Source organism: Heterodontus francisci, chromosome 3 (assembly GCF_036365525.1).
Source record: "Heterodontus francisci isolate sHetFra1 chromosome 3, sHetFra1.hap1, whole genome shotgun sequence".
NCBI classification, from domain to species: domain Eukaryota; kingdom Metazoa; phylum Chordata; class Chondrichthyes; order Heterodontiformes; family Heterodontidae; genus Heterodontus; species Heterodontus francisci.
The window spans coordinates 138,809,462-138,824,011 of NC_090373.1; positions in this window are offsets into that span (position 1 = coordinate 138,809,462).

The following is a 14,550-nucleotide window of genomic DNA, read 5'->3' on the forward strand; positions in this document are numbered from 1 at the left end:
ATTGGCATGAAAGGAAGACTATTTGGGGTGAGCGAAGGATTGCTATAGTTTACTTAATACATATAGAAATTTCTACATTTAGCCAATCATGCAACAAAATAGAAATCAACATTGATTTCTGCACCAAATACTGAATAACATTTCTGCAACTTCTAGATAGTGTCCTTTACATTGAAAAATTATGTTGCACATTTTATCACCTAAAACAATTTCCTTTTTGTTTGTTATTTCCATCAATATGAGCATCTGGAAGAGGGATGCACATTAATACTTTGGTGGAATACAGAAGACTGAAAGAGACTTTATGGGAGATCTGTCTGTGTTCCACAATTGTGGTTTGCTAGCATATAAGACAATTTCTGAACTGCTTGGTGTGAGATTTGGATTTGGAGCAGCCATTGTTTGGGCACGACAGACGTACATCTGAGGTGTACATGCACACTTCTGGGCGAGTTGCTCCTGACATCATATTAGTGAGGGCTTTAGTGGCATGCAGTGAACACCTCCTGGAAGTATTCAGAGAAGACAATAAGTGTGCCACGCTGATTTGAAGCTAGTACTGCCATTTTGGAGTTCAACACTCCAGCCAAAGCTGTCTCTTAATTATGCATAGCTGAACGAGGTCAGCAGCAGGAAGAACCACTCCGACCAGCGCTACTTAAAGGGATCATACTTACAGTTTCGTTGTTGGTTGATTTCTTTTGGTTGTTGCTATGCTTCTGTAAGTGTTTAGTGCTTCCTATAATTGTTTCAAGTTGTAAAAGTCTACACAAGTGGTGTGGCAGGTGTTGAAGGAGTTTTTGCTGACTTCAAAGCTTCTGTACAAACGAGTCGCTCGTAGATATGGGTGCACGAGTAGGCATTCCCCTTGGAATATAACATGATTTGCAGAATCTTTAAATCTGCTTCCATCACCCCTCTCCTCAAAAAACCAACCTTGACCCCACTGGCCTTGCAAACCATTGTCCCATCTCCAACTCACTTTCCTCTCCAAAGTCCTTAAATGTGTTGTCGCCTCCCAAATGTTGTGCTCATGCAAGGAGCAATTATGAACTATAAAAATGAACAGAGGAATTGAACTCCAAAATGGACACTTTTGCTGCAAGATAAAATAGAGTAAAAAGTCAGACGACCTCTCCTGTACTGCGAATACACATGGTAACTGCTGGAACTCTGAACCGGACATCATGTCTGGTCAAGTGTTGAAGAAAGCATTAGAAATGCTAATGGCCCATCCCATGTTAATGGCTACCTTTTTCAATCAGTTGGACTAACAATGACTTTGCAGACATAGAGGGCTGCATTTTCCACCACCGAAATCAGCGGGGCAGCTTATTTAAAAGTATGGGCGGACCGCCCACCCCAATGGCATGGAGGGGGAGAGGGATGTCCGTCCCTGGCAATGGCATCAGCAGCCTTTGTGCAGGGGCTGGTACCATTTTTAAAGGGCTTCAATTTCAATTTTAGTATTTGAAGATTTAAAATTGATTTGAAAAAGTTAAATAAATGTTTCTAGCCCCGCTCCCACCCCCCAATAACCATAGAATTCATTCCCTGCCCGCTCCCTCCCCCACCAAGCTACTTACCTTGTGCACCTGATCATTCCCCCCCCCAAAATTCATAAACTGTGCACTTTACCCCTTCACCACCCTTAAATCAATATTAGTTTGACCCTGCTCCCCAACTTTTACACTGAAAAATGTACCTGCTCCCCCCCCCACCCACCCACCCCACCAGTGTTTGACCTCGGAACCTCAAATGGGGACCCAAAGGTGCGGAATGCCGGCCAACGGCAAGAATATCGCAGCGGGACAGAAGGCAGAGGCGAGAAAGTAATTAATGCCTTTATTTCAATATATTTTACTACGTAAAAATTTGCTCCCGCCGCCGAGCGGCAGGGGGCTGCCACGAGGCCTTGCCACCGCTGGCAATATCAGGCCAGACCTCCCCGGCGTCGAGGCCCATGGTGGGCCTCTGCCAGAGGCATTTTCCAGCCCCCCGCCACGACCCTTGATGTCAGAGGGGGGCTGTAAAATTCAGCCCAGTGTCTCCAGACAAAAGCTCAGTATAATAGGTATGAAAAAATGCCACTAAATCAAGATGGCATAGAGATGAGCAACATTCAAATTCATTGTCTAACAATGGCTACACCATCAAACCATTTATGAAAGCACAATAAGAAAGAAACCTTGGTGTCCCTCCTGAGGATTTAATAAGACATATTGCTAAGCCAGAAAGAGAGAAAACCAGAAGCCAGGAGGCTGAGAGAGATCTATTCCAGCAAAGAAGACCCTGCCCAAATACTATTTTAAAACTACCTCAAGGCACAGATGGAAGATGGCCTTGGAAATTCCCTACCTGAGAAGTTGTAACAGGATTTTTCACTATTGAGCTGTGACCGAGATGTAATCAAAGAAGTCTGCAGCAAAGCATCCGTTCACCTGAAACTTTCCAAGTTTGACTTCAGTGAACCAGATAAAAGAAAAAACATTTTTAAATCTTCTTCACAGTTGACCACATCCTCCTCCTCCAATGCCTCTCCACTGTCATCCAGCTGGGTGGGTCTGCTCTCACCTGCTTTCATTCTTATCTATATAATTGTAGTCAGAGAATCACTTTCCATGGCTTCTCTTCCTGCTCCTGCACCATTACCACTGGTGTCCCCCAAAATCTATCCTTGGCCCTCTCCTATTTCTCGTCCACATGCTGTTCGTTGGAGATATCATCCAAAAGCATGGTGTTAATTTTCATATGTATGTTGACGACACTCAGCTCCACCACACCAGCACTTCTCTCGATTCCTCCACTGTTGCCAAAGTATCAGACTGCCTCTCCGACATCCAGTACTGGATGAGCTGAAATTTCCTCCAATTAAATATTGGGAGAACTGAAGCCATTGTTTTCAGTCCCCACTCCAAACTCTGTTCCCTAGCTACCAACTCCATCTGTCTCCCTGGCAACAGTCTGAGATTAAGCCAGTCTGTTCAAAACCTCGGTGTCACATTTGCTCCTGTGATGAGCTTTGTCTCATCACTAAGACGGCCTATTTCCACCTCCATAATATCACCCGACTTCACTCCTATCTCAGCTCATCTGCTGCTGAAACCCTCATTTATGCCTTCATTACGTCTAGACTTGACTATTCCATCGCACTCCTGGTTGGTCTCCCACATTCTACTCTCCGTAAACTTGAGGTCATCCAAAATTCTGCTGCCCGTGTCTGAACTCGCACCAAGTCTTGTTCCTCTATCACCTCCGTGCTTGTTGACCTACATTGGCTCCCCCTCAAGCAATGTCTTGACTTTAAAATTCTCATCCTTGTTTACATATCCCTCCATGGTTTCATGCTTCCCTATCTCTGTAAGTTCCTCCAGCCTCACAACTCTCCAAGATATCTGCACTCATCTAATTCTGGCTTCTTGTGCATCCCTGATTTTAATTGCTGCACCATTGGTGGCCATGCCTTCATTTGCCTTGGCCCCAAGCTCTGGAATATCCTCCTTCCACCTCTCCGCCTCTCCACCTCACTTTCCTCCTTTAAGACACTCCTTAAAACCTACCTCTTTGACTAAGCTTTTGGTCATCTCCTTATGTGGCTCAGTGCCATACTTTGTTTTATAATGCTTCTGTAAAGCACCTTAGGGCGTTTCATTATGTTAAAGGTACTATATAAATATAAGTTGTTGTTGAATAAACAGAGGAGAAGCTGCTGACAGAGGAAGAGGAGGAGGGAGAAATGGCCTCTCAGCAGGAGGTCATATCTGCAATTCTCAGTGGAGCTCAGTGAAGAAAACTGTGCGAGATGTCTGCACTTCCATAAGGACGTCCTCACCAAATTCTGCCTCCTGCTGCAGCCACAACAGCAACCTTTAATCAGGATAGGGACCGCATTGCCCATGGGTATCAAGGTGAATGTGATGATGAACTTTCATGCACCTGGCTCCTCCAGGCTTGAGCTGGAGATAGTTGCAACATCTCGCAGCTTGGTGTCCACTATTGCAAAAGAGGTCAATTCATGGAGAACTAACCACATTCCATTCTGTCTTGCCAGCTAGAAAGCAGGTGGAGCGAGCATATGGTTTCACTAGAAATTCAGGCTTTCCCATAGTGCATTGACCGCGCACACATGACTTTGCGGGTGCCGTATCTTAAATTTGCCCTAAACAGCAATCAAAAGTGATTCCACTCCCTCAACATGCAACTGACAATTGACCATAGGAAAAGAATCATGAAGCTCAATGCCCAGTATCCTGGCAGCAGTCATGATGCCTTCAGTGTGCGACAGTCCACTGTGCCAGCTGCATTTGAGCCACTGCAGCAAAACAAAGGGTGGCTACTGGATGACAAGGGTTATCTGCTGGACATGGCTCTGGTGCACAGCTCACACACATGTGCACAACACGTATAAATGAAAGCAATGCTGCCACACAAAATGTGTTGCCCTGTTGAAAACAATGCTTCCACTACCTGTATGATTCTGGAGGAGACCTGCAGTAGTCAGCAGAGTGGAAGTCAAGATTCATTGTGGTCTACTGCATGCTGCACAACCTCACCATTATGAGGGCATGACCCTTGCCAGCAGCTACACAGCAACCAAATTAGGAGCAGAAGCATGACGAGGAGCTGAAGGAGGAAGAGGGCGAGAGGAGGCAACCTAGACAGCCCCTTTCTGTCCGGGTTGTTTGTGAAGAACTCATCCGAGTGCGATACCTGTAACTGCAACCCCAATTCTCTAATTGACCTTATTTTTCCCCTGAAACTGACGATCACAGCATCCACTTGGCCACAATACAAAAATAAATGCCACCACAGCAGAAATGTTCCAAACCAAATTTATAAATGAAATTTTGACATATTACATAGAAAAATCAAATAATAACTCTTGTGCATTCCATTAGTTCCTGTCTTCCATTTGCTTTTGCCTGTCATAGTACCCCTACGCAGTGCTACCCCAGTGGCTGCAGGATGGCTGGCAGAAAGCTGCTGACTTCCAGTGGGAGAGACTGTAGATGGCCTTGGGGGAAACAACCTCAAACAGCTTTGGGCCTAGAAGGCCGGGGTGCAGACTGCACCATCTCAGCACAGGCAACAGTGAAGTGGCTGGCTGAGAGGCTCAATGCTGTCATTCCGAGAGAGGACAGCAGGTTTGTGCTCCGGGCACTGCCTCTCCTCCAGATGGCACCTCAGCTATCCTAGTAATCTAGTAATCTGTTCAGAACAAATTGTTGGACTGCTGTGAGATCCTGAAAGCCCATTTGCACACTGTAATCTACAGCCATGATGGTGCAGTGTTGTGGTGTTTTGAAATTGCATTGTGCATTGTGCACTCTAGAGGCTGCGGTAGAACACACATGCTAGCAAAGTGAAAGTGAAACTAAGAATAAATAAAAGAGAAGCCTTTGTGTTCAGCTGCTGCAGTCTTTGCCTCTCTGTCTTTGCCTCACATCCTATACCAAACTTGGCTAAACCTCATTCAAGTCACGAGGCATAATAATAGCAATGTGGTGAACAGAAACAGAAAAAAAAAGAAACATTGCTTTCAAGTATGAAAATTTTGGAAGCTTTTGTCTACTTTCACACACAGCATTGTAACTTGGAGACTGTATTAGGCACACATAGGAAGCTAGTCCAGTGTATACTCACACACTGATCTCTCCAAAATAACCATCCAAGCTAAACAAAAAAATATAATCTCGGATCACTGCAGAGAAGCTTCCTATGAAAAGGAGCACGATCCCAGATCCTTTATCAATGCGTTGCTGATCAATATGGCATTGTCAATGCCCAACCTACCACCTTTTGCTGTATATTAAGAGTCATCACCTGTATCCCCACATTGGCAAAAGTGGTTGTGAAGTTTCGAAGGTGCGATGGCAGGTTTTGCAATCACAGATGACACAAGGAAAAAGGCCTTGCTTCTACACTATGGAGGTGAAGAATTAGAAGATATCTTTGAGAGACTTACGCCTGAGCAAAATTACTACAACTCAACAAAAAAATGCACTGAAGACCTACTTCACGCCCAAGAAAAACACCATATACAAAACCATTGTCTTCCGATGCACTAAGCAAGAAGCAAATGAGACATTGACCAATATTGTACCCAATTGAGGCAACTAGCAAACAAATATTATTTCGGTGATGCTGGACGTGTCAAACGGGAAATCAAAACACAAATAATCGAAGGCTGTCTCTCCAGTCAACTATGCCGATAAGCTCTCGAGAAAGACAGAAAGCTGCAGGGCTGCTGGAGTTAGCAAGATCACTATTGCCCTCAGAGTCCAGAGCTACTGAAGTTGAGGCTAGCAGTAACTACCACACTCTAAGCTCAACTCCTGTGAACACTGTTCATCGCTCATGTGCCAGGAAACCACCTGCAAAGCAACAACAGCTGCAACTGATCCAAAGAATGTTTCCACTGCGGCAATGCTTACCCACACCGGACAGAGTGTCCTGCTTCTTGTAAACAGTGTAAAGCCTGTGGAAAACCCAGCCGCTTTGCTTGTGTTTCTCATTCATCAGCAAAATCATCAGCCCACCATACTTAAGCGACTTTGTTATAAGATGAACTATTTATGTTTAAATTTATTGTTTACAGTTTTAGAAACAAACCATTGAAACAGTTATGCCTCTCATTTATTAAGAAGGGGAGGAATGTAGTGTTGTAGTGTTGTGAAATTGCAATTGCATTGTACATTGTGTACTCTAGAGGCTGCTGTAGAACACATATGCTAGCAAAGTGAAAGTGAAACTAGGACAGAATAAAAGTGAAGCCATTGTGTTCAGCTGCTGCAGTCTTTGTCTCCCTGTCTTTGCCTCATATCTACACTGAGTGTGAAGAAGGGAGTTTGGTAAGTGAATGAGTTTTAAGGGTTAATCTCTCAAGACTGGTTTTTGTTTTGTTTCAATCTAGCAATTAATTGAAATTCCTGTTTCAGTTACGAGGTGTTTAGGTTTCTTGCAGTTTTAAGCAGGGGTATACTAACACCCTGAGAGTAACTGTAGCTAATGAATTAGGTAGCTAGTTTAACCTGGTTTCTGAGCTTTAGCAGAGCTCTAGCAGAACTGACAGCATTGATTTCAGAGTATAAATTGAGGGGACTCTCAGTGCTGCTTGGCTGCATTGAGTATTGCTGGAGGGCACAGAATGTGAAGAAGGGAATTTGGTAATTGAGGGAGTTCGGTAATGAAGGGAACTATAAATTAAGAAGAAAATAAATTTGACTGCACTGAGTGTAAAGTGGGAGTTTAGTGCATGAGGGAGGGGCTCCTTTCTTTCTTTCTTCTGCCTTTTTTCAGCCTCTAGTATCTGCCTCTCTCTTTGGTACAAGGGAAGAAGGTGATTGGTGAGTAACTGGTAGGTTATTTTACTTTTCATTGTAATAAAAAGTTTTTAAAGTTACGTTATGGCAGGTCAGCTCGGCCAAATGGAATGTACATCCTGCGGTATGTGGGAAGTCACGGACGCACCATGTGTCCCAGATGAACACATCTGCAGGAAGTGTCACCGGCTGCAGAACCTTGAGCTCTGGGTTTTGGAACTTGAGCAGTGGCTGGAGTCACTGTTGTGCATCCGCGAGCCAGAAGACTACGTGGATAGCACATTTAGGGAGATGGTCACACCGCAGGTTAGGAGCATGCAGGCAGAGAGGGAATGTGTGACCGCCAGGCAGTCTAAGAGAGCTAGGCAGGCAGTGCAGGAGTCCCCTGAGTCTATCTTGCTTGCTAATCAATTTTCTATTTTGGATACTGGTGAGGGCGACAGTTCTGGGAGGGAGTGCAGCCAAAGCAAAGTCCATGACACCACGGGTGGCTCAGCTGCACAGGAAGGGGGGAAGAAGAGTGGAAAAGCAATAGTGATAGGGGATTCGATAGTCAGGGGATCAGACAGGCGTTTCTGCTGCAGTAAACGTGACTCCAGGGTAGTGTGTTGCCTCCCTGGTACCAGGGTCAAGGATGTCGTGGAGCGGCTGCAGGACGTCCTTCTCGGGCAGGGTGAACACAGCCAGAAGTTGCGGTCCACAATGGTACCAAGGACATAGGTAGGAAGAGGTATGAAGTTCTGAAAGCAGATTTTATGGAGTTAGGAAGGAAATTAAAAGCAGGACCTCAAAAGCAGTAATCTCAGGATTACTCCCAGTGACACTTGCTAGTGAGCATAGGAATAGGATGATTGATCGATTGAACATGTGGCTGGAGAATTGGTGTAGGAGGGAGGACATCAGATTTCTGAGGCATTGGGACCGGTTCTGGGGCAGGTGGGACCTGTACAAGATGGACGGGCTACACCTTAACAGCACCGGAACTAATATCCTCACAGGAAGATTTGCTAGTGCTGTTGGGGAGGGTTTAAACTAGCTTGTCAGGGGGATGGGAACCTGAGGGGTAGCTCAAATGGGAAGGAAGTAAAGCTGGTAACAGGAGGTAGTAAAGTAGCAAGTGACATTAGAAGGCAGGCCAAACAAAGGCGAGCATCAACTAGGCTTAGAATGCAAAATGTCAAGAAGACAAGGTTAAGGACACTCTACCTGAATGCACGCACATTCACAACAAGGTAGATGACTTAAAGGCCCAAATAGAGGTAAATAGGTATGATCTAATTGCCATAACAGAAACGTGGCTATAGGGTGACCAAGAGGGGGAAATGAATATTCAAGAATATTCAACATTTAGGAAGAACAGGCAAAAAGGAAAAGTAGGTGGTGTGGCGCTGATAATAAGGGATGGGATCAGTATATTAGTAAGGGAGGATCTCAAATCAAAAGAACAAAATGTGGAATCTGTTTGGGTTAAGCTAAGAAACAGCAAGGGGCAGCAAACATTGGTAGGAGTTGTTTATAGGCCACCAAACAGTAGTAGTTGTGTGGGGCATGGCATTAATCAGGAGATTAGAGAAGCATGTAGCATGGGTAATACAGTAATCAGGGTGAATTCAATCTGCATATAGACTGGGTAAACCTAATAAGCACTAATGCTGTGGAGGACAAGTTTCTGGAGTGTGTTAGGGATGGTTTTCTAGAGCAGTATGTTGAGTAACTGACTACAGGCTATTTTTGATCTAATATTATGTAACGAGAAAGAGCTAATTAATAATCTTGTTGTAAAAGAACCTTTAGGGATGAGTGACCATAATATGATAGAATTTTACATTATGTTTGAAAGTGAGGTAGTTCAATCTGAAGCCAGGGTGTTAAATTTGAACAAAGGAAATTATGAAGGTATGAGGGGTAAATTGGCTGAGGTGGTTTGGGAAAATACATTAAATGGTATGATAATACATAGGCAATGGTTAGTCTTTAAATAAATATTACATAGTTTACAGCAACTATACATTCCTTCCAGGCACAAAAACCCCAAAAGAAAAGGCAGTCAACCATGGATAACAAAAGAAGTTAAGCATTGTATAAGATTAAAAGAAAAAGCCTGTAAAGTTGCCAGAAATAGTAGTAAACCTGAGGATTGGGAGGATTTTAGAACACAGCAAAGGAGAACAAAGAAACTGATGAAGAAAGGGAGAATAGAATATGAATGTAAGCTAGCAAAAAACATAAAAATGGACTGTAAAAGCTTTGATAGGTGCACAAAAAGGAAACATTTGGCTACGACAAATGTGGGTCCTTTAGAGGCAGAGTAAGGAAAATTTATAATGGGGAATAGAGAGAAGCTAAATGATAACTTTGTGTCTGTCTTCACTGAGGAAGATACAAGAATTCTCTTAGAATTAGAGATCCAAGGGATCAGGGGCAATGAGGAATTGAAGGAAATTAGTATTAGTAAGAAGGCTGTATTGAAGAAATTAATGAGGCTGAAGATTGATAAGTCACCAGGACATGATATACTACATCCCAGAATGTTGAAAGAGGTAACTATGGAGATAATGGATGCATTGGTGATCATCTTACAAAATTCTATAGATTCTGGAGCAGTTCCTGCAGATTGGAAGGTTGCAAATGTCACCCCACTATTTAAGAAGGGAGGGAGAGAGAAAACAGGGAATTACAGACCTGTTAGCCTTACATCAGTCATTGGGAAAATGCTAGAAACTATTATAAAGGATGTGATAAACGGACACTTGGATAATAATGATCTGATTGGGCTTAGTCAACATGGATTTATGAATGGGAAATCATGTTTGATAAAGCTGTTGGAGTTTTTTGAGGATGTTACTAACAAAATTGATAAAGCGGAGTTCGTGGAACGTGGTATACTTGGATTTTCAAAAGGTCTTTGATAAAGTCCCCCACAGCAGGTTGGTTAGCAAAATTAAAGCACATGGGAGAGGAGGTAATATACTGGCAAGGATTAAGGATTGGTTAACAGGCAGAAAACAGAAAGTAGGAATAAATGGGTCATTCTCGCATTGGCGGGCTGTGACTAGTGGGGTACCACAGGGATCAGTGCTTGGGCCCCAGCTGTTCACAATATACATATCAATGATTTAGATGTAGGGACCAAATGTAGTATTTCCAAGTTCGTGGATGACACAAAACTAGGTGGAATGTGTGTTGTGAGGAAGATGCAAAGCGGCTTCAAGGGGATTTGGAAAGACTTAGTGAGTGGGCAAGAATGTGGCAGATGGAATATAATGTAGCAAAATGTGAGGTTATCTACATTGGGAGGAGGAATAGATGTGCAGAGTATTTCTTAAATGGTAGGAGATTAGAAAGTTTAGATGTACAAAGGGACCTGGGTGTCCTTTTCATTAAGTCACTGAAAGCTAGCATGCAGGTGCAGCAAGCAATTAGGAAGACTAATGGTATGTTAGCCTTTATCGCAAGAGAATTTGAGCACAGGAGTAGTGAAGTCTTGCTTCAATTGTATGGAAAATTGACCGCACCTGGGGTACTGTGTGTAGTTTTGGTCCCCATACCTTAGGAAGGATATTATTGCCATCGAGGGAGTACAACAAAGGTTCACCAGACTTGTTCCCGGGATGGCGGGACTGTCCTGTGAAAAGAGGTTGGGGAAACTGGGCCTGTATTCTCTAGTGTTTCAAAAAATGAGAGGTGATCTCATTGAAACCTACAAAATATTTCAAGGGATAGACAGGGTAGATACAGGTAAGATGCTTCCCCGGATAAGGAATGAAGCCGGACGGACCACCCGGCATCCACCTAAGCATCAGAAACGACAATGGCAAACCCAGCCCTGTCCACCCTGCAAAGTCCTCCTGACTAACATATGGGGGCTTGTGCCAAAGTTGGGAAAGCTGTCCCACAGACTAGTCAAACAACAGCCTGACATAGTCATACTCATGGAATCATATCTTATAGACAATGTCTGAGACACTGCCATCACCATCTCCGGGTATGTCCTGTCCCACCGGCAGGACAGACCCACCAGAGGTGGCGGCACAGTGGTATACAGACAGGAGGGAGTCTCATGGCATCATGTCAAACATGGATAAGGTATCCTCCTGTTGATTACAACCTACCATGCACCCGCACCCCTCCCCACCTCAGCTGATGAATCAGTACTCTTCCATGTTGAACACCACTTGGAGGAAGCACTGAGGGTGGCAAGGGTGCAGAGTGTAATCTGGGTGGGAGACTTCAATGTCTATCACCAAGAGTGGCTCGGTAGCACCACTACCGAGTCCTAAAGAACATAGCTGCTAGATTGGGTCTGCGGCAGGTGGTGAGGGAACCAACAGGAGGGAAAAATATACTTGACCTTGTCCTCACCAATCTGCCTGCCACAGATGACAGTATTGGTAGGACTGACCACCACACAGTCCTTGTGGACACAAAGTTCCATCTGCACATTGAGGATCCCCTGCATCGTGTTGTGTGGCACCACCACCGTGCTAAATGGAATAGATTTCGAACAGATCTTGAAATGCAAAACTGGGCATCCATGAGGCGCTATGGGCCATCAGCAGCACCAGAATTGTACTCAACCACAATCTGTGACCTCATGGCACGGCATATCCCCCACTCTACCATTATCATCAAGCTGGGGGACCAATCCTGTAGTTCAATGAAGAGTGCAGGAGGGCATGGCAGGAGCAGAGCCAGGTATGAACCTGGTGAAACCACAACCCAGGACTACTTGCATGCTAAACAGCATAAGCAGCATGTGATAGACAGAGCTAACCGATCCCATAAGCAATGGATCAGATCTAAGCTCTGCAGTCCTGCCACATCCAGTTGTGAATGGTGGTGGACAATTAATCAGCAGACAAGAGGAGGTGGCTCCACAAATATCCCCATCCTCAATGATGGGGGAGCCCAGCACATCAGTGCAAAAGATAAGGCTGAAGCATTGCAAGAATCTCCATCCAGAAGTGCCGAGTTCATGATCCATCTCGGCCTCCTCCTAAAGTCCACAGTATCACAGATGCCAGACTTCAGTCAATTCGATTTACTCCGCGTGATATCAAGAAATGACTGAAGGCACTGGATGCTGCAAAGGCACTTGGCCCTGATAACATTCCAGCAATAGTACTGAAAACCTGTGCTCCAGAACTTGCTGCGACCCTAGCCAAGCTGTTCCAGTTACAGCTACAACACTGGCATCTACCCGGCAATGTGGAAAATTGCCCAGGTATGTCCTGTACACAAAAAGCAGGACAAGTCCAACCTGGCCAATTACCGCCCCATCAGGCGACTCTCAATCAGTAGTAAAGTGATAGAATGTGTCGTCAACAGTGCTGTCAAGTGGCACTGGCTTAGCAATAACCTGCTCACTGACACTCAGTTTGGGTTCTGCCAGGACTACTCAGCTCCTGACCTCATTACAGCCTTGGTTCAAACATGGACAAAAGAGCTGAACTCAAGAGGTGAGGTGACAGTGACTGCCCTTGACATCAAGGCAGCATTTGACCAAGTATGGTATCAAGGAGCCCTAGCAAAACTGCAGTCAATAGGGATTAGGGGGAAAACTCTTCATTGGTTAGAGTCGTACCTAGTGCAAAGGAAGATGGTTGTGGTTGTTGGAGGTCAATCATCTCAGCTCCAGGACATCACTGCAGGAGTTCCTCAAGGTAGTGTCCTAGGCCCAACCATCTTCATCTGTTTCATCAATGACCTTCCTTCAATCATAAGGTCAGAAGTGGGGATGTTCGCTGATGATTGCACAATGTTCAGCACCATTCGCGACTCCTCAGATGCTGAAGCAGTCCGTGTAGAAATGCAGCAAGACCTGGGCAATATCCAGGCTTGGGCTGATAAGTGGCAAGTAACATTCATGCCACCCAAGTGCCAGGCAATGACCATCTCCAACAAGAGAGAATCTAACCATCTCCCCATGACATTCAATGACATTACCATCGCTGAATTCCCCACTATCAGCATTCTGAGGGTTACCAATGATCAGAAGCTGAACTGAAGCAGCCATATAAATACTGCGGCTACAAGAGTAGATCAGAGGCTAGGAATCCTGCGGCGCGTAACTCACCTCCTTACTCCCCAAAACCTGTCCACTAGCTACAAGGCACAAGTCAGGAGTGTGATGGAATAGTCTCCACTTGCCTGGATGGGTGCAGCTCCAACAACACTCAAGAAGCTCAACACCATCCAGGACAAAGCAGCCCGCTTGATTAGCACCCCATCTACAAACATTCACTCCCTCCACCATCAATGCACAGTGGCAGCAACGTGTACCATCTACAAGATGCACTACAGCAATGCACCAAGACTCCTTAGACAGCACCTTCCAAACCCGTGACCTCTACCACCTAGAAGACAAGGGCAGCAGATGCATGGGAACAGCACCACCTGCAAGCTCCCCTCCAAGCCACACATCATCCTGACTTGGAACTATATCGCCATTCCTTCACTGTCACTGGGTCAAAATCCTGGAACTCCCTTCCTAACAGCACTGTGGGTGTACCTACCCCAAATGGACTGCAGCGGTTCAAGAAGGCAGCTGACCACCACCTTCTCAAGGGCAAATAAGGATGGGCAATAAATGTTGGCCTGGCCAGCAACACCCACATCCCAGAAACAAATAAAAAGTCTGAGCTTGCATGATAACAATTTGACCTTACATGACTTCAGTCTGAGTTTCCACTTCTCAGACATCTAGGGGAAGCAGCTTGTGCTGCAATGGAAGCTGTGACATCAGCCATCGGGCGCTGGGTCTTTGTTTAGTCCACAAATGTGCAAATGGAGTGGGCCACCACTTCCAAGTTGGAAAGGATGTGCTCCAAACTCTGCACAAAGCCCTGTGCCAAGTTGTTGCCGACTTCTCCATGCTTCTTGACATCGGCTGCTGTCTTTCTGGCAGGCTTCCCAAAATACCAAGCATGTAATTGTGCATATCATCAGCGTCTTCTGTCAGCTGCCCCATCAAGGCTCTCATCTGACTCCTCTGCAGCAGAAATTGCATGTGATCTCACCTTATGGTGAGCTGGCAGTTGCACTACCCTTACCCCCTGCCCCGGTTTCAGGCCACTCATGCTCAGTGTCTCACCATTTGCAGGTCCTGCCTCTCTGTTCCCCTCTGAATTAAACAGTGTCAATATCTGAGCTGAATGCTGCAAGTATGCTATCAAGTGATGGTGCTGCATCTTCTTCATCATCACTGTCTTCGTGCTGTTCCTGCACA